Genomic DNA, 18,883 nt, shown 5'->3' on the forward strand with positions numbered 1-18,883 from the left:
CTATCTCCTAATATTGGATTTGCAGGGAAACAAAATTATAGTACTTTTGTCAAATATCAAGTTTCTTTAATTTTTTCTTAAGTGTAAATAATTCACATTTGCATTGTGTGAGAACAGAATTAAATGCCTTTGATGCTGAGATTTAATTGGTCTGCTGCTTACGTGAGCAGACAGAAATACAGAGATACAGATATATATTTTCATCCATCATCCAATAATGTAAAAAACCTTCCTTCTGGGCCTGACCCTGCAAATTGTGTCCTTGTCTTTATCTTGTTTGTCTCTTTGTCACTTTGCCCTACAGTCACAAACAAATTTGTTCAGAAGTCACTATTTTGTTTGGCTAGTAATTATGCAGTAATATATTACAATAAATGAAACTAAACCTCATCTATTAGGGGCGTGTAATGGAAAAGATCTCATGATACGATATGTATCACCATAAGTGGGTCATGACATGATTATATCACAATATATTGTGATACTGAACATACTTCAGCACCACCCGTTGGACTAAATTTGGATACAAAAATATCGAAATATCACAATATATTGTTATATAGACTTTTTTTGGGATCAGTTCAGATTATATTTTCTGGTTTCTTAAAATTCCATATGAAAAATACAGATAATTAACAATATAAAACAACATTATCAGCAATCAGTATATTTGTATATTATTTAATGGTATATGAAAGGCAATGATTAATTACAATCAAAATGCTTGAAAGTTTATTTGGGAAGAAGGTTCAAGAAATTGTCTATTGACGAACACACCATGGCAATTGTCAGACTTGCACAGGAGCATCCAGACCCAGAAGATCTGTAGGTTCATGGACAGTTTCAGGTCATCAGGCTACTGAACGTACAGCAGAATTGTTGTTCCCTCAGTCCCCGCCTCCTTCTTTGAGTACTGGTCCTTGTACACTCTTCACTTTAAAATGACTTCAAACCACGGGTCACCAACACTGGTCCCATCTTCTTGTTTAAGTGGTGTAGGTCTGGTGCACTCTAGGACCAAGGTTGGTGACCTTTGCTATATATTTACCCTGTGCATACATAAGTCATCAACTTACGTTAAGCATTATTGCTCATATGTTTTCTTTGGGATTTTTAATGTGCAATAACCGTTATGTTCCATTATTATGTTATCAGTAACTGTCAGCATACCTAGACGCTTTCTGTCATCCTCGATGGTCACATTTGTCAGCCCTCTGCCAAATCGTGTCAGAATACATGTAGTCTGATCCTGGGGAGTCAAAGTCATAGTTCCCGTGCACTGAGTGTAGCCTTCTCCCGTGTAACCTCCTTGACGTTATCTGTAATGACAAGCATAAGATGCCCTCCACCCCAACGCCGCAGAGTTCACGCAAAGTGTTTTCCCTGACGTAGCACAACCGCATTATCCAGAGTTAGCACAAGCAGAGGTGTCCTTGCCAAACGACTTTCTCTAATCTATTTTCTGTTCGACCGCAGACGACTCCGCTTTTTTTTCGCTTTTTTCTTCGCCGCGGCGCCTCGGCAGGCAGGAGGCATTATGAAGTAGGAAGCGGTAAAAATACAAGGCTCTTTGATCTCCCTGACAGATGCCGCATCGGGCCTGTCTGTGCTCTGCGGGCTGTAGTGGGTCACGTGATCAGCGGAGAAGGAAGGAAACTTGCATAGGAACTTCTTCTGGGGCTACTGCATGCAGTCACAGTGTCTCATGCTCGCAACATCTGTACGTTCCCCCATTGAAGCCGCAGCTGGCCAGGACTGCGTACTGTTGTGCTAAGCAGTAATAATTCAGCGCAGGAGCGAGAAAAATAAACCGAGCAGACATTTCCAGGCTTGAGTCAGAGGAGCCAGTGAAATGTGCTTCTGTTCAAAAAAAAAAAAAAAAAATCCAACAATTGGGAGGAAAGAGCTCCCCACGTTACGGAATGGCAGCGCGGCTCACGTCAACGAAAGCCCCGGGGGCTGCGGCGTCTCTGCAAATCAGCGAGGGAGCTGAGCTCCGGCACGGAGGCCGGGGTACAGCTGGCACCGTTTCCTCGCGGTGCCGCCCCGTGCCCGCTGATGGGGCCCACGCACCCGAACGTGCTGCGGCATAAACGGGAAAAAAGAACAGTTTCCATTCAACGATGTAAACATGTTACACGCTACAAATGAACTGCATTTCCTTCTTTATTCCACAGCATGACGACTGCTCGTAATTTTAAAGCATTACGTAAGACGCGGGGCATCGGTTAGTCATTTTTGTTTGTGTGTAATTATTTGTTTAACTTTTAAAAATATAAACAAAGTTTAAAATGGGCGGAGCCTGTAGCGATGACTGAAACCCCCTCCTCTCGATATGTCACCTGGAATTCAGGAAGCCACCAGCCTGATGGAGAGGGAGTGAATCTGAGAGTGAGAGTCAGATTGATGTGAACTGGTGAACATGAACATTAGTAAACCTGTAAACTTTAATAAATTGCTTCTCTGCTTTTAACCATCACCCTTGGTGAGCTGTGGGCAGCCATGACAGGGGATTCGAACCGGCAACCTTCTGATTACGGGGCCGCTTCCTTAACCGCTAGGCCACCACTGCCCCCGTTTTATGCTACGTTTTATACAGCTCCAGCAAATTGTGGCTCCTTTTTTTTTTTAATGTTGAACGGTCACTTAAAGAGATCCCCTCCCATCTCCTGTCCAATAGACCCCTTTCTGGTGGTTTCTCTGCCCTCCCCCCACCCTGCGCACCCTCCTCTCCGAGTCGGGATTCAATAGACGGGCCACTTTATTTACCGTACACAGCAATTCTACCCCTGCTGGCCGCAGCTCTGCGCACACAAATCAATGGCAGTTGAGCTTTTTGCAAAGATTGCAGCGACGGTGGCGGCTCCCTTAGAATCGAGACCGAGCGACTCTGGGGGTTTATTTATTAATTTATGCCTTTATTCCCCCCTATTCTTTCCGTATTACAGACGGGACGAGAGATAGAAATGTTTTAAGTGGCTGGTTTGTGCTATTCAGGACCAGGTTCTTTCGCTCAGATGTTGTAAACATGCCATGCATACAATACACATCATCGGCATAGACTTTCTCTTCAGAGAAAATGCCTCCTCTCTTTCAACTTCGGTTCTGGTGGCAGAACAGCAGCGTTGCAAAAGACCCGGCACATTGATCCAAAAATAGCTTTAATTAAACAATTTGCCCTGAATTAAGCTCATTCCTCCAAAGACTTGGACAGCCAGTCGTCAAAGGGGGGAAAAATGCAGAATTAAATAAAAATGGAAATTTTAATTAAAACTGAGAGAAATCCTCTCTGACGTTAAACTTGTGATCTCCATTGTCCTTATATAAAAAAAAAAAAAAATGCCAGCATTTGCCAGCATTCGTACTTCATCGCGAAATGTTTCCGGGCTGGTAAGAGCGGCAGGGTCTTCGCCCTGTGATCTGAATGGAGGAAGCATGTTCCTTTATGCCACGTTCAGTGATCCCTTTAATCAGGCGCGCATGTGGAGCTGATGGGGGCTATAAGGCGGCCGTCGGCTGCGTGGCGTGCCCCTCGGCGTGGGGTCTTCTCTGTTCGCCGCTTGAGTGCTACGGTCAGATGACGGCAGATATTAAGCGTGATGTCTTAGTCCACTGTGGGCTGGATAGAGGGAGATTTTCGGAGGGAACGCCAGATCCACCGTTCCGTTCCTTTAGTGCCCGCTTCCCTCAGCCTGGCATGACCTCAGGTCTAAGGGGCTCGCTGATAATTGTCAGATTGATATTCCAAAGCTGATCAGCATGCGAGGCCTCAGCCGAGTCAGATGAATCAGATTTAGCCCGCTGATGCTTTTGCAAACATACCGAAGTGCAGAGCCATTCTGCGTCGCCATCGGAACAGAGAGGCCAACAGAGCGGTGGGGAGTTCAAATCGGGGGGGGGGGCATGTTTATCACATCTGCTTGCTAGTCCTCCCAAAGGCCGACCTCAGGCGCTTGGCACTGTTTCAGAAAAGAGGATAGTGGCCTCTGTTGACAGGGTTCTGCTCGGTGCCACATTGGAACTTGAGATGCTCTTTATTTTCTCCTTCCTTCCCTAAAAAGCCTTGGAGCGTTTCCTGCTGAGGCCCTGGAAACCGCATTGTGAATTTTTTGGAAATGTGGAATTGCCATGTGCAAAATGAGACTGAGTTATTCCTTTATTTAAAAAAAAAAATCAGCTTTGAAGTCATTTGTCTTTTACTCGTCCTTCGGTTAATCATCTGCCCTGGTGGCGGCGAGCGGCGGTTTTCTGCAGGATGCGGTCTGACATCTTCATACGCCCTGGACCATGTCCCCTCCTTCTGCACGGCAGCCTGTGCATGGTCACCATGCGCCTGGCTAATCTGCCACCATCAGATGACTCAGTTTCTTCAGAAAGTGTCACCTCAGAACAACCCGGAGTGACAACCTTGCTTATTGTTGCTTAATCCAAAGCCGTTTAATCTTTCTGGCTTTATTTCATTGTTTCTCTTAGATAGGCGTGTTTATATGGGCTGGATGCAAGTGATTCTCTTTAATATTCTGATTCCCGCTTTTCAGCATATGCTGAATTAAAATTACATTTTGGGCACTATTTTTCGACCTGCCGCTAAGGACAGCACTATGTGGAAAACATGGGGCCTGTTTCCTAGTGTAATGTCAATGTCATTTAATGGTGATGTGAGTGTAATATATTGACGAGAGCAAGGTCTGCGCTTCCTCATACAGATAACTAGCGAGGGGTTCTTTCTTGTTTCATCCATTGATGTAAATCCAGTGGACTCCTTTGACCTTGCAAACAAGCCCCACTCTTGGCATGGAGCAGTGTGCTTAGTCAGTTTGAAATTAGTGCCCTTTGTCACGGCCCATGTCATAACATATGATGACATGATGGTGCGGGGACGCTGTGGTAGCTAAAGTCCTGCTAATGTGTTATGTCGGATGTTACGAGAGGTTCCCATAGGATGTCAGCATAATGCATATTCCATGTAGATAAATTAGTCCAATTTGCATTTCGGGGAGTCCCTGGGCTACATTATTGCTCAGTAACATTGTAACAGTAGGCCACTAGCCCCGAGGATGCAGCTAATCCAATGTTTCTGTCAGAGGGGGATGAGTCGTGTTTATGTTCTTATGTGGATGACCTGTCACAGCGGAGATCTCTGCGCATCGTTTTCCTGGCCTCGACCCGTGTTCGTGTTCGACACCCTGCGACGAGAGGCAGCGCTGGCGTCACCCTGTCACAGCCCTGGCTGCCGGGCAGAGGGCCGCGGTCTGGGCGTAAACGGCTACAGAGGTCGTAAAACGAATCATTAAAAGCACTTCCCCTGCAGTGCGGTATGATGAACAGGCCGCTGGCGCTACCTGGCTCGTGCTGTAGCGCGCGGTTTGATAGTCTGGGACTTCGAGCGCTTTTTTTGGGCGGGAGGCATGGAGGGAGTGTACTACCGATTATATGGTGGAGCTGTCAGACAGATATATTGGGCTTTAAATGTCTCTTGGCTCTCCGTTCTGCTGCGACATAGTATCCACCGTATCCTGGGTGGCGGATGCAGACGCCCACTCATTCTGAAATAGAAAAAAGCGAAGGCTTTAGCACGGGAATCTCCATTATTGGCTTCCGCCGCATCCGTTTTTTCGAGTCTGTCGAGTGTGTGCTGTGCTGATGGGTGATCGAGTCGGACCGCAGCTGCGCCCTCTCTCAAGGTGAAGGACTCGCAGGTGAGGAACGTTTGGGTGAATTAGTCAGCCAATGAGGTGCGAGCGGCAAGCAAAAGTACAAATAGTGCATTTGTACAAATGTTTACTACAAATAATTACCTATGTTCAGGATACAGAATACCGTTGGAAGTACGGTACTCCAAGTGTAGTTCTGCTCTCAGCACGAAAATGGCTTGTGGGGCCTGATTACAATAAACACTGATATAGTTTTGGTGCATTTTTTCTCGGTATTTCCCTCCTTGTGTATTTACAGTAAAAATTTACTCAGAAGATACAAGAACGCTGCTCAAATCCCTTTCTCTAAGTGCAGATACAAATCATTTTGCATGTAGTAATATCTCTGCACGTCCCATACCGCTCCACTGTGCAGGAATATGATGGCATGAAGGGGTGGGATTTGTCATGCACGCCTGCGCAGGGTGACATTTAACGTTTGTGAAACTGTTAAACGTCCCAGACAGTTGTTCTCTGGGGTTCTCTCTTCACACCGAGCGCTCAAGTCCTACAGAAGGCCAGTACACAAAGGCTAACCTTTAACCCTTTGACCCTGTTTTTACACTGAGTGTTGCTGTGAGGCTCACCTCCTCTAAGGCATAGATGTTGAAAAGAAATCCCTTTGATCCGAAGCCGTATGTGGCTTTCATTGTGATGGAGCCTCGGAGGCGCGGACACTGGAGGACACTGGAGAGTGGGTGAACGTCACCGTGTTTTTTTTTACGTTGTGATTTGGCAGCTATGGTGGAATGTTTTTTTTTATGTCTGAAAATGACCTTGTATTATCTGAAAAATGAACTACTTCTTTCTCTTTGTTTAAAAAACGAATGCATCTGGACATGCGAGATGTGTGCATACGGTCTCCCTCAGCCTGGCAGCTTTTTGTGGTTTCGTATCCTGTCATTTGTACTGGAAAGCTGACTTCTCCATATGCTCTGTGAACCGTGCTAATGCCGAGATCCCATAGGAGCAGCCAGTCACTACGCATCTCTTTACAGTAATGTGCACCCTGTATGGTCGGCTAAAAGCGCGAGCTGCTCCGGTTACCGTACATTCGTGATTTTCACGGCTCCAAATGTCACGAATATAGTGGACAAAAATGTGCTTCATCTCAGTGTATTGCTTTACATAATATAATACACACTTTGGCATCAATCCGCATATGCCAATTTGAAGATGTTAAATATGCTGGGACACACGTGTTGGCGAAGATGATGCTCATTTCTTTGGGAAGAGCAATGAAGATGGGCTATTGTTTGTTACACAGCAGTCATTGCAGTTAGTACTCTGTGAAGAATGGGAGTGGCGCACACAATAGCAGAAGTGTTCTTGGACATGTTATGATCTGGGGAGTAGTAACATGACTTACTCTGCTTACGTTAAGGCCATTCAATCCGGCCAGAGAGGAGCGGTGGCTCGGCTGGGGATCTGGAGAGAACGCAGGCCCCCGAACCAGCGATCCAAATATGCAGCAACCGCAGGGCACAGCTGGAACTGGTTGCTGAGGGCTGCCCTTCCTGCGCGCTTCACAGATCCATTTGCATGAGGATCAGTGGCTTATGGCGCAAACTGAAGTCGCTTTAAGGGAAAGAAAAAAAATAAAAGATGAATTGCGGCACGCTGGCTGCTGGCTATATGTTTGCATTTTTTTGCTAATTGATAATCATTTTATTTTTATCTTTGTGTTTATTCTCAAGGCTTTTTATCTTTGGTCAGATTTTACTGGAGGGGCAGCTGTATTTTAAAGGGCAGCAACCAGGGCAAATGTGAGAGACTCTCTTTTACCGAAGGTAGTAATGCACAATACCTGGCAGAATATCTCTATAACCAAAATCTTCAATGTGAAATAAATGAAATATTATAAACATACAAAACATATATATATATAATATATGTATTTTAAAAATGAAATAAAAAGTAACAATAATAAAATTGGCCTGACCTTTGGTCCCATTAAAATATTGCTTATCATTTACATTTACATTTACAGCATTTACCAGACACCCTTATCCAGAGCGACTTACAATCAGTAGTTACAGGGACAGTCTCCCTGGAGCAACTCAGGGTTAGGTGTCTTGCTCAGGGACACAATGGTAGTAAGTGGGATTCGAACCCGGGTCTTCTGGTTCATAGGCGAGTGTGTTACCCACTAGGCTACTACCACCCCTTATCATGGCAATAAGGTGATACTGAACACCAGAACATCACACACTTGCTCAACTATGACTAGGTGAGGTTAGAACTGGCACACTAATAAATGTGTGCAGGTAGCATGACACATTTATCACATTTTAATAAAGCACAGATGCAGCAGGGTGTCATCAGAGCTTTCTAGTATTGGTACACGGTGCAACACTAATTGGAAGTTAAATGTAGTGCTTACAATAAAATTTGGAGAAAGGGAGGTGGAGGAATCAAGCGACAGAAGCCATAACAGCGTAATGTTCTCACCAGTCATGCCACAATTTTCTCAAGCCATTTATTTATCATTTCATTTTTGGCATGTCTTTTGAATAAGTGCGCTGTAATCTGGGCGAGTAATGAAGTACTTTCTTTCCACACTGTGAAAATTTAAATTTTTTTTCTGCTCCCATTCCAAAATGTGTTTTTCTTTCAGGCTGGCCTGCGGGTCTGGCAGTTGGCCTGCTTGTTATGGGATAAAAAGCCCTTTCCTGTGGAACTGATGTGGGCCATACCATCCTTCACTTCACGCTGCATGATATTACTGGATGATTACAATGTGCGCCCTGAAATAAAATATGGACACTTTGTGTTTTTAGGTAATCAAGAGTAGATCCTTAACCCCCTGGTGACTGCAAGTGTTTTTTTTTCTTTCTATATCAAAGAGAAATTAAAATAATCTCAGCCTGCACTGTCTCCAGAGTGTACTATAGGTTTTAATAAAGGATCAGAGGCCTGGTGTCTTGGCCACAAATCAGCACTGAAGTGGAACATAATAGCCATATGGCTGCAGGAGGCAGTGGTGTGGCCCGTTATGAATCAGTGCATAAATGAGTACATTTACATTCACAGCATTAATCAGACGCCCTTATCCAGAGCTACTTACTATCAGTAGTTACAGGGACAGCCCCCCCCTGGAGCAACTTAGGGTTAAGTGTCTTGCTCAGAGACACAATGGCAGTAAGTGGGATTTGAACCTGGGTCTTCTGGTTCACAGGCGAGTGTGTTACCCACTAGGGTACTACAAAACCGTGTATATATAGTTGATCCTCGATGTATTCCACTGTTAAGTGAAGTAGACAGCCCGGGTAGATTAGGATGGACCTTGTAACATGAAAAAAAGTGATGCTTTTTGTTGCTTTAACTAATTATTTACTTAACAGGTACATAACTTCAGGTGAAAAAACTGAAAACATGTTTTATATTCTAGTTTCTTTGCTCTGATTGCTGCTTTGCACACTCTTGGCATTCTCTTGATGAGCTTCAAGAGGTCGTCACCTGAAATGCTTTTCCAACAGTCTTGAAGGAGTTTCCAGAGGTGTTTAGCACTTGTTGGCCCCTTTGCCTTCACTCTGCGGTCCAGCTCACCTCAAACCATCTCGATTGGGTTCAGGTCCGGTGACTGTGGAGGCCAGGTCTACATAACACCACATGTGTTCATTCATAGTTTTGATGCCTTCAGTGAGAATCTACCAACGTAAATGGTCATGAATATAAAGAAAACATGTTGAAGGCTTTTGACCTGTACTGTACATACATACATACATACATACATACACACACCACATAACAACACCCAGTGCACACAGTGAAATGTGGTCTCTGCATTTAACCTACCCTGAGGGAGCAGTGGGCAGCCATGAAAGGCACCCGGGAATAGTGCTTTGCTCAGTGGCACCTTGGTGGATCGGGATTCGATCAGCAACCTTCTGATTATGAGGTGTATATGCATGGTTGTCTATATGGGCATATTTGGCTCTTATTTGTTTAATTCCTTACACAATTTAAATCCATATGATCCTGCATTGCTGCACCTCCTATTCAACATCGACAGACCAGTTAGATTACTGTGGGGCTTTAGCATTGATCCTTGACAGCCATTGATGAACCTACGAGACGTATTGACAGGGTGAGAATATGTTTCTTTCCTGGGGAAATAGAAAAGTGGGAAAAACATGTAACATAGAGACAGAACATGACAAAACATGCTCTAGAACAAGGGTGACCCATCTTGTCTTGGTTTCTGAAAAGCCAGTCTAAAAACCTGGCCAGTCATATTCGGGGAAAATAGGGAGATCTGGTCACCCTCACTTAGTGGTGCTATGCTAACTCTACACGACTTATCAACATTGAAGTCAACATATGCAAATCATTAAACACTGTGTTGCAGTCTGCTCTCTGCTGTCTGTTTTATGTATTTAAATCCAACATATTCTGAACATGCATGATCGTTTTCATGGAGTCAAAGGTTTTTTTTTTGTTTTGTTTTGTTTTTGCTTCCCCCAATTTCAGACTGGGAAACAGTGTCTGGAAGGTATTTTGCACTGTGGCTGAAAGGACGAGGTCAATCAATATTTAATTTCATGTTATATTGGGATCAATGCGATATATTGACATTTCAGCACAGCACACTGTCTGCTGAAGGCAGCTGCCCGTGTTTTTGAGCGTAAATTGGAGACACTGAATGAGTCGAGTGCTGGAAGGACCAAAAGGGATTCGTTTTCAGAAGATGATTTTCATTCCGAGGAGTTCATCGTTTTATTCTGTTTGTGTTTCTCTCAAGTCTCTTGACTTGGTGAAGGAGTGATCCGCTCCCCATTATGCTTCACCTCACAGGCCTACTACTTCAGGGTTTGTTTGGACCGATCTACACCAATATATTATAACCACCTGTCCCCATTTTGGTGTTAGAAAAGACTGCCCAGTTGAGGCATGGACACTAGTGGAGTTATGAAGATGTTATGTGGTTTCTGGCATTGTGAATTGGACACAGGCCAGCCTGCACACCACAGGCATCAGTGACCTTGTCACCATTTCAGGTCCTGACCACACCAAGCCATCTAGCTTTCCCTATTTATCCATTGACACTCAAACAGTTCAAAACAAATTACCTTTAACATAGGAGGCTGTGTGCTTACAACACATTCCTACCCTTCGTCAGGTACCACGGTAATCAATAGTATTCACTTCATATGGTGTATATACCTGTCCAAACTGTCTAAATAGTACCAACTGACCAGAACTGTTGCAAATAGGATGGCTAATTGGAAATTTTACATTACTATTAATTGGATATATTATATGCAAAAGAACAAACATAGTCTGAACTGGTAAGAAACAAGAACAATAAAATGCTGAAGTCCTGATACATAGCTTAGGCAACGTACTGTTGCTGGAATGATATCATGGTATGGTGGACACCTTACCGACAGTCTAGATATGGAGTCACATATCTAGAGACCTGGCTCAAGACCTGGGCAATAACCAGTGGAGAGGTTGAATCAGGTGTGTCAAGTGATGGTAAGCCCCAAAAATGTGCAGGATGAATGCGCTCCAGGACCAGAGTTGGTGACCTCTGTTCTACATGCTGTAGCCTGTCAACATGAATACCACAATGAGAACTTAAAGAAGAAGATAGGGGGAAAAATGATCCTTGAAATAGGGAAAAATTGTCTCCCTTCCCTCCAGCAGTGCTGGGCCCTGCTGTGACGCTTATTTAAGCGTGGCAGATTTGGGACGCTCTTTTGTTTGTTTATCCGGGCTGCCAGGGGTTAATGGGGAGCTTAATTACTCTGGGCTGAGGTCACTTTCTCCTGACCTTGTTTGACGGGGGAGGGGGACATTGCTGCTTTGTAGCTGAGGGCCGATGCTCGGGTTTGTCAAATGGCAGGCAGCGCCCTGGTCCACCATCCCCGGCAGGGTACAGTGGGATCGCGGCGATCACGTTAATCCAGCCTGTAGTTTATTCGTTTGTGCCAGTTCCCTCTAAACCCTTCACCACCCTGAGGAAGGCGGTGGAAAAGGCAGCGCGGTGTCCCGGTGTAGGTTTGTTGTTGGGTAGGGGAGTTTTGCCGCATCACCCGATTACCCCTCAACCAATGGCACTCCTTCAAGTTATTTTCCCTTCCTCATCTTGTCTCCATGAATGCGACACGCAACAGAGCCACACTTTCTGCCGCAGTTGTCGGTTTTCCTGCAAGATCAGCCCCCCCCAGATTCACCGGGATTATTCTAATGCCATAGCACTCATGTATGAATATACCAATACTCACCCGCTCTTAAACACAAACCTCTGCCTGCCTTTGCAGCGTTTGTCTTATCTTGTTAGGCTCCTGATTTTATTTTTTTCTCCAGCCCACACTTGATGTGAAGAGCGGGGAAAAAAGAATCCTCAGCCGGAAAAAGGCCTTATTGTTGATTTATGGTATTTTCTTTACATCAAAGATTCGCTGGTGTCTGGAGTGGAGATGAAAAAGCCGTGCTGGGGAATTGGAGTATCCAGCAACAGGTGGAAGAGGCGGGGAGGAAGCGGCATGGTCAGGCTCAATGGGTTTTTCTAAAATGCGGCAATTTTTGTACAAAAAAATTGAGTATAGAGGGGATCTCTAAGACATCTATTGCAAGTGTTGTTTACTAGGGGTGTTGAGATCTCATAATCGATGCATCATGATGCGGACGTGGACAATTCTGCATCGATGCAGAGCAGGAAATAATAATGACTTTGCTTGATGTTTTTCTAGCAGCGGCATAAAAATTAATGTTAAAAAGTGGGAAGAATGTGAAAAGAGTGAAAGTGAATTTGGCACACGATGAAGCACAGCACACGGTGACACAAGGAAATGTGTCCTCTGCATTTAACCATCGCCCTTGGCGATCCATGACAGGCACCCAGGGAGCAGTGTTTGGGGACGGTGCTTTTCTCAGCGGCACCTTGATGGTTTTTAGATTATGGGTCCGCTTCCTTACCCGCTAGGCCACCACTATTGTAGTGACTGTGGCACACTGTTTTATCTGAAACATCATATGAAGGAGTGTAGAAAATGTATGGGCTGCATCACGATGCATCGATAATCGCAATCGAATCGTGAGATCAGTGAAGGTTCACACCCCTAGTGTTTACTACTGCTGTTAAAGAGTGGATTAGCACCAGATTAGACCCGTGCTTTTTATTTAGTCTGAACACGCAGGCATGGGACAAATGCACAGGGAAATTCAGTGGCCCCTAGGCACCACAGGATGGCTTGCTAAGTGAATTAGTGTGCGGAGGGAGCTGGCTGCTCTGGCACGGCACAAGCAGCAGCACTTTCGGAAACCTCGGGAGTCGCAGCCCATGGTTTTTAAATCATCAGTGGCCTGCACCTAGCATCCTCTGGCGTGGCAGTGCTGCAGAGTCAGTGGTCTTTTTGTGCGGCTGGAGATCGATGCCTCTGCAGATTGATAATGATAACCTCCCCTGGGAGCCGGAAGTCCGCAAGGAGTCGGAGAAACGGCTGATATGCAAATGAGAGGCGATCCTCAGTGACATCGATGTTACGCTACACGCATTCTTATTAAAAACAGAGCAAAACGTCTCAGGTACAACAAGCAGCACTGGCTGCACAGGCAATTCAGCTAATATACTTTCAACAGTTACATTTAAACGTCTCTGAATTACTCTAATAGTGTATAGCTGTGTAGGTTATGTGTGCAAGAATGTAAGTAGTAAAAAATTCTTAATCCATACATCAGATGTTCAGTACACAAAGGCCAGATTTTTACTTTTAAACTACTTTGCACAGAACCTGACATTTTTAGACCCTCCCTATTTCCCATCTCCTTCATGGGAGAATGTCTGTCTAATAAACTGTCGATGAGGATTCACACACTGGTAGAATCTGGAGTGAGGCAACCAAGAGTGTAGATAAGCAGAGCAATTGATTAGTGTGGCAGGGAAAAGCGTGTGGTTCTCGCTCCACAAAGAGGCATGTGGTTACCATCTTAGTTGTATTTCTATGCGTGGCCATATGACTTGAAGTAGGTTCCCTGTTGACACATTGCATTAGTAGCAGGTTCCCACTTTGGTGTCCATTCTTAAAACTTTTATTAATAATTTTTGCCTGTCTTTTCTTGAACTTTCAATAATCATTCCAGTGATGAAAGAACAATGTATGCAACCCTGCAACAACATTGATGCAACATATGTGTTGGAAAGTTTCATTATTCATTTTTTACACTTTATGGTGTGAAGATATATTAGGCCAAATAGTTATTTGTGTATAGCAAGTTTTTTATTGTTAATAATATAGTAATAAAATTGTAATAAATGTGTAATTTTTGCAATGAGGGAAAAAAAATTAAATATTTGCTTTAAACTGGAGTGATCTTGCTTGACAAATTATGTTTTATGAAGCTTTATGCATTATCAAATCTCTGGATGTAAGACAACATAGTTTTTGCAGAGAAAATGTGGAAACATTTGGAAACTGTAATTATTCCACTAATCCAGCGAACCAAAACTCTTGCCCTCAATGCAAACCACAATACAAACTGAACCATGCATTACTGTATTACTGTATATACTGTATTACTGTTGCAACTATAATACAGTAATACATTCTCATTACTGAATCTGTATTATCAATTACACTGGACTGCGAATAGTACATATGTAATAATTACACCTGTATGAAAAAAAAACCCTGTATTAGCCCACCTACAGAGGTCATACTACAGCCTTGTGTAATTGCGTTAGCATGCGGTGCATGTTGGAGGGCTGCGCAGTTCAGTTGAGTGAGCTGTCATGTTTTATTGGGCCCTCGGAGGGACAAGCAGCTTTCAATGCAAATGTGCTTTTGTTTCTCTCTAATGAGTGCGTTTGAGTCACTATTCCATATACCGCTGCCTGGCCTCTGGGCTGACTGCCCGGCACCCGAGTCGTCCACCTCTCATCGGAAGTGACAATTGGCCCGTGCTTCGTAGGGTAATGAGTTCCTGATGACACACTTTTGATGGGATTGCATTTTATTTGTTTTGATGGGGAAAAATGGCTCTCTTATGCGAGCATGTAGAAATTGTGTAATGATGTGCGAGATGGGGTATGGACGCACTGGCCGCCCTCTTGTTTTCATGACTTTGGCGCGACGAGGCAGATGCTCTGCGGCTGGAGGACGCCGGTCGTCACATATTCGCGGCGAGTCAGCGTTTAGTGGCACGTTGAACCTGCCGTGTTTGTGTTGTGGCTGTGTAACCGATCTGCAGCACTATGTAATTTGCCACAGGCATGTAAGGGGATTAACAGACTCATTGGCTTCCTATGAGGAGTTCACCCCGAGTGCCAGGCTTAACTTAATTGTACGTTATCGCTGCAAAGCAGCCGAAAAAGAGCCTCGTCTCCCCACTTGCCGCGGCTGCGGTGCTCCTCTAAACCACTGGTTTTAAGTGACATCTGAATAAATAAATATTGCAGATATTAGGTTTTTCTCCAGGAGGTTCCATTCCCCAGGCAGAAGCTGAAGCGGGCTGATCGGACTGGATTGGGGGACGCTGGCCTGAATGGTAGTTGGGGGAACGTGATGAGTAGTCGCCAGCGCTTCACGCCCGTCGGCGAGATGTCAGGATGGGTTATTTACGTCGGAGGTGCAGAGGAGTTTGGGCTGAGTCAGAGCATTCGGCTTGGCCCTCCTGCGCTCTGTGACTTGGCTAATTAAGCCTCCATCTGCTGGCTCCTCCCTGCTGTTTGCTCGATATCAAACACCCCTCCCTGTTTCCCTGTCCTGTTGTGACTGGCTTCATGTGCTTTGGCCTGTGTCTTCTGTAACAGTGATAGTGCCTTGGCTCGTCCCAAGATCAAATAAGGTGATTAAATGAGCTTTATAGTGGATGCATGACCAGTTCCTGTAAAAGTCTTGTTTATTCTTCTTTTTGTTAAAACGTAGACATATTTTGCTGTACATGGGTCCATTATAATAAAATGAAGTGAACTATAATTTTTTTTTAGCTTATTTTGTTCAGTGTGTGAATATTGTGGACTTTTTTTTTGTTTCTTGATTGGTTGCTTCTTGTCCCATGGAACCTATTTTCAAATAGCTATAATAGACGTGGGTCAAGTACATCCTCAGGATTTACAGAAATGAAAAGATAAAAACAAGAATGAATCTTGAAGAACAGAAAATATCGATCCTTTTTGTCAGCCAGAACACGATTTTCAACTATGTTTTAAATCGTGTAAAAAAAAAAAAGAGTCGCCCATGTTGATGACTCACAGCTCTCATGATTTAAAATTGCTCTGTAAATACATAACATTCAAACAGATAGCATGATGTTACAATATACTCCTGCATGCATTTGTGGGGGAAAAAAAGTTGAAATACTTAAATACTTCAATTTTAGGGCTGCAACTAACGATTATTTTATCATTTTTATTTTTAAATGAATTTTATTAATCTGACAATTGGATAAAGCAACAACAAAAGCATTCATTCAAAACTAAATTCATTTAAAAAAACGGAACAAAAATCTTTAAAAAGGGGTCAAACATGTTGCCCATTGAGCTGTTAAAATAATAATAAAATAAAATTAAAATGGACTAACACAAAAAACAAACATGTATGCTTTACACCTGCCAAATATATAGACTTTTTTTTTTTTTTAGAAATGAAGTGCCACCTGAGCTGCCAGAACAATAAATCATTTAGAAAGAAAAAAAAGAACAATACAAATCAGGATTTACAAATGTAAAAAATGAGAGCATGTTCACATGCTCCTGGCTCAGGCTGCTGCAGAAAACAGCAGGGATGTGGCAGGGATGCAGCAGTGACGTGATTGTCATTGTGATACACTGTACCACAGCACACGGTGACACAACGAAATGTGTCCTCTGTTTTTCATCATCACTTTTAGTGAGCAGTGGGCAGCCATGACAGGCGCCCGGGGAGCAGTGCGTGGGGACGGTGCTTTGCTCAGTGGCATCTCAGTGGCACCTTGGCGCTTATCATCTAGGCCACCACTGCCCCACCTGGCTAGCCTGGCCAACATGGGATATCTTTTATTGTTAGCTTTCCATCGTAATGGGTTTTCTCAAAGTATGTGAGGACTTTGTTCCTCACTTGGCTGTGGCCAACAGTGAGGGTGATAAAAATTATTCAATAAGGTCTCATCTTTAACTGGAACGTAAACATGCAAATAAATTGCGCAAGGATCCACTTTCAAAAAGCCACGCAGTTCATTATGCGCTGCCAAATAATTTGGAGACAGCTGTGAAATACGAACTACAGTCACCTTGCCTCGCCTCGCCTGTCCTCTTCAGCTCTCCATACTGTTGTCATGTGGGCTGACGTGCTCGCTGTTTTGTCGTGGGAGGAGAAATGGGCGGGTCAGACCAGACGTCTGGTAGAACCGACCACGCTGTGGAGCCCACGTAGTGTTGATCACGTGCACAGACCACTGCTTGCTTTCTGCTTCCATTGGCGGCGTCAGGCAACAGTCGTTAGAAACACTGTTTCAAAGCGCCGCTTTTTTCATCGTTTTTTGCGTAAAACCACACATTGAAATGCAGGCAAATTATGGCCCATATGGCCTTGTATCTTTCCTCTACCTCCGCTTGTCTACCGCACTCAACTGAAGTTTTTTTAATAATCAAATGTCTCCGCGACGTGCGACACAACGAAACAATTATAAAACATTGGTTGCCGACTCTTTTAGTAATCGATTTTTATCGATTTAAACGATGCGTTGTTGCAGCCCTATCTCATTTGCTAATTGGTCATTGGTCACTCGGGGGAAAAAGACATTTCGAGACACTGGTGTGTTGGAAATGCTTTCAGAGTATTGCACGAGCTTGCCATTTCCATGTGAGTGAATTGAAAGCAATAAAAACGTGTTGATGTCAATCGGCGCTCACAGCATGCATTGCTTTCCACACAGTTTCCCTCCTGCATAAATTTGATGACACTCATGCTATAGAAGCGTGCCATGCAGAGGCACGTCTTGTACTACGTACACCTCCCTCGTTCAGGAGCGGGCCAAAAACAATCTCGTCTCCGGCCCCTAGCGACATCCCCGTCAACTCATTTCCCCTCATCGGAATGTAGTTGTTGTGGGGAAAATAGATAGGAGTGCAAATGACTCGTCAAAATACAGCAACGTGCAGACGTTCTATTTCTGGAGATAGACTGTCCGCCAGGTAGATGGAGTATAGATTTGCCCTATAGGCTAAATCTGATACACTGCACCTTTTAGACTCTGCGTGGAATGAGTATATTTGGACAGTGCCACTAAATATTCAACACAAGTGTCAGGAATTCATCTGCGTTGTGCAGCCGTCTTGCTATCGTTTACTCCATCTGCACAGAAGACTCCCATTATCACACTAAATAACACCCTGATCTGAGTTATACTTGCCCAGTGGAAAAGCAGCCTTTTAGCATGATCTGGGACCCCCCCAGGACACTTTCAGGTTGCTCCATACCTGGATATTTCATGGGGGCCTGCACATAATCTGCCAGCTCAACACCTGCTTACACGGTTCCTTCATGACCTTGAGGAGACATTGAATTGAAATTGAATTCAGCCGTATTGGAATATACAGTCGGGGCTTCTCGCTGAAGTCGCTCATTCCCGCGGTCATATTATTGCCACCCTGCTGTCTCACAGGTGAGAACTTTCCATCAAGCTCAATTTGAGTGAATGAGCCATTGCTTTATTGCCTCAAAATGGAGGCTGCATGGAGAGTGCTGAATTTTAATCAAACCCATGCTCAATTGAACACCAGCTAGGGCGCAAATGGCCCGATCTGCACAAACGTATAAATTAGTTTCAGATTCATAGATCATCTGTAACAATTCAAATCTCATCTGCCTCATTCGGGTGCATTTTCCGAGGCATTACAGACCTCCAAAATTAATTCGGCAAATTGTTGGTCAGGCTGGCGAAGCCACCTGCTCGTACATGTTCCCATGTTATTAAAAAATGGAGGGCCCATTAGCGCTGACTGGGTCCAGACAGCAGCATCCACACTCTCATCCGCAATGCCTGCCAAGCCCATCGCTCTTGTCGGGAACAGCAGTGAAAATTACGTCCACTCCCGCTGAATCCGATCTGACAGGACGGGAAAGATGGTCTCCTGTCCTGCGGATATCCATCAGGTTGCCATGGGCCCTTGTAGACATTCACTCGCAATAAATAATAAATCATGTTTGGCCAGTCTTAATAAGGTCGATCAGGAGCTGGCCTGTGATGCGGCAGCAGCGTGG

The 18,883-nt window shown here is 44.3% G+C and overlaps 1 protein-coding gene across 4 annotated transcripts in view; it reads left to right on the plus strand.

Moving 5' to 3' along the window:
• The window catches only part of adarb1b (adenosine deaminase RNA specific B1b), a 102,094-nt gene that overhangs the window by 12,498 nt on the left and 70,713 nt on the right, over positions 1-18,883 (plus strand). Inside the window, exon 2 of one of the 4 annotated variants that reach the window (XM_028991356.1) lies at positions 12,099-12,190. The exons of the other annotated variants lie outside the window; for them this stretch is intronic. The gene's annotated coding sequence lies outside the window, so the exon portion shown is untranslated. The remainder of the gene's footprint in view (positions 1-12,098; positions 12,191-18,883) is intronic. 4 annotated transcript variants of the gene reach the window in all.

Source organism: Denticeps clupeoides, chromosome 9, assembly GCF_900700375.1.
Source record: "Denticeps clupeoides chromosome 9, fDenClu1.1, whole genome shotgun sequence".
NCBI lineage: Eukaryota > Metazoa > Chordata > Actinopteri > Clupeiformes > Denticipitidae > Denticeps > Denticeps clupeoides.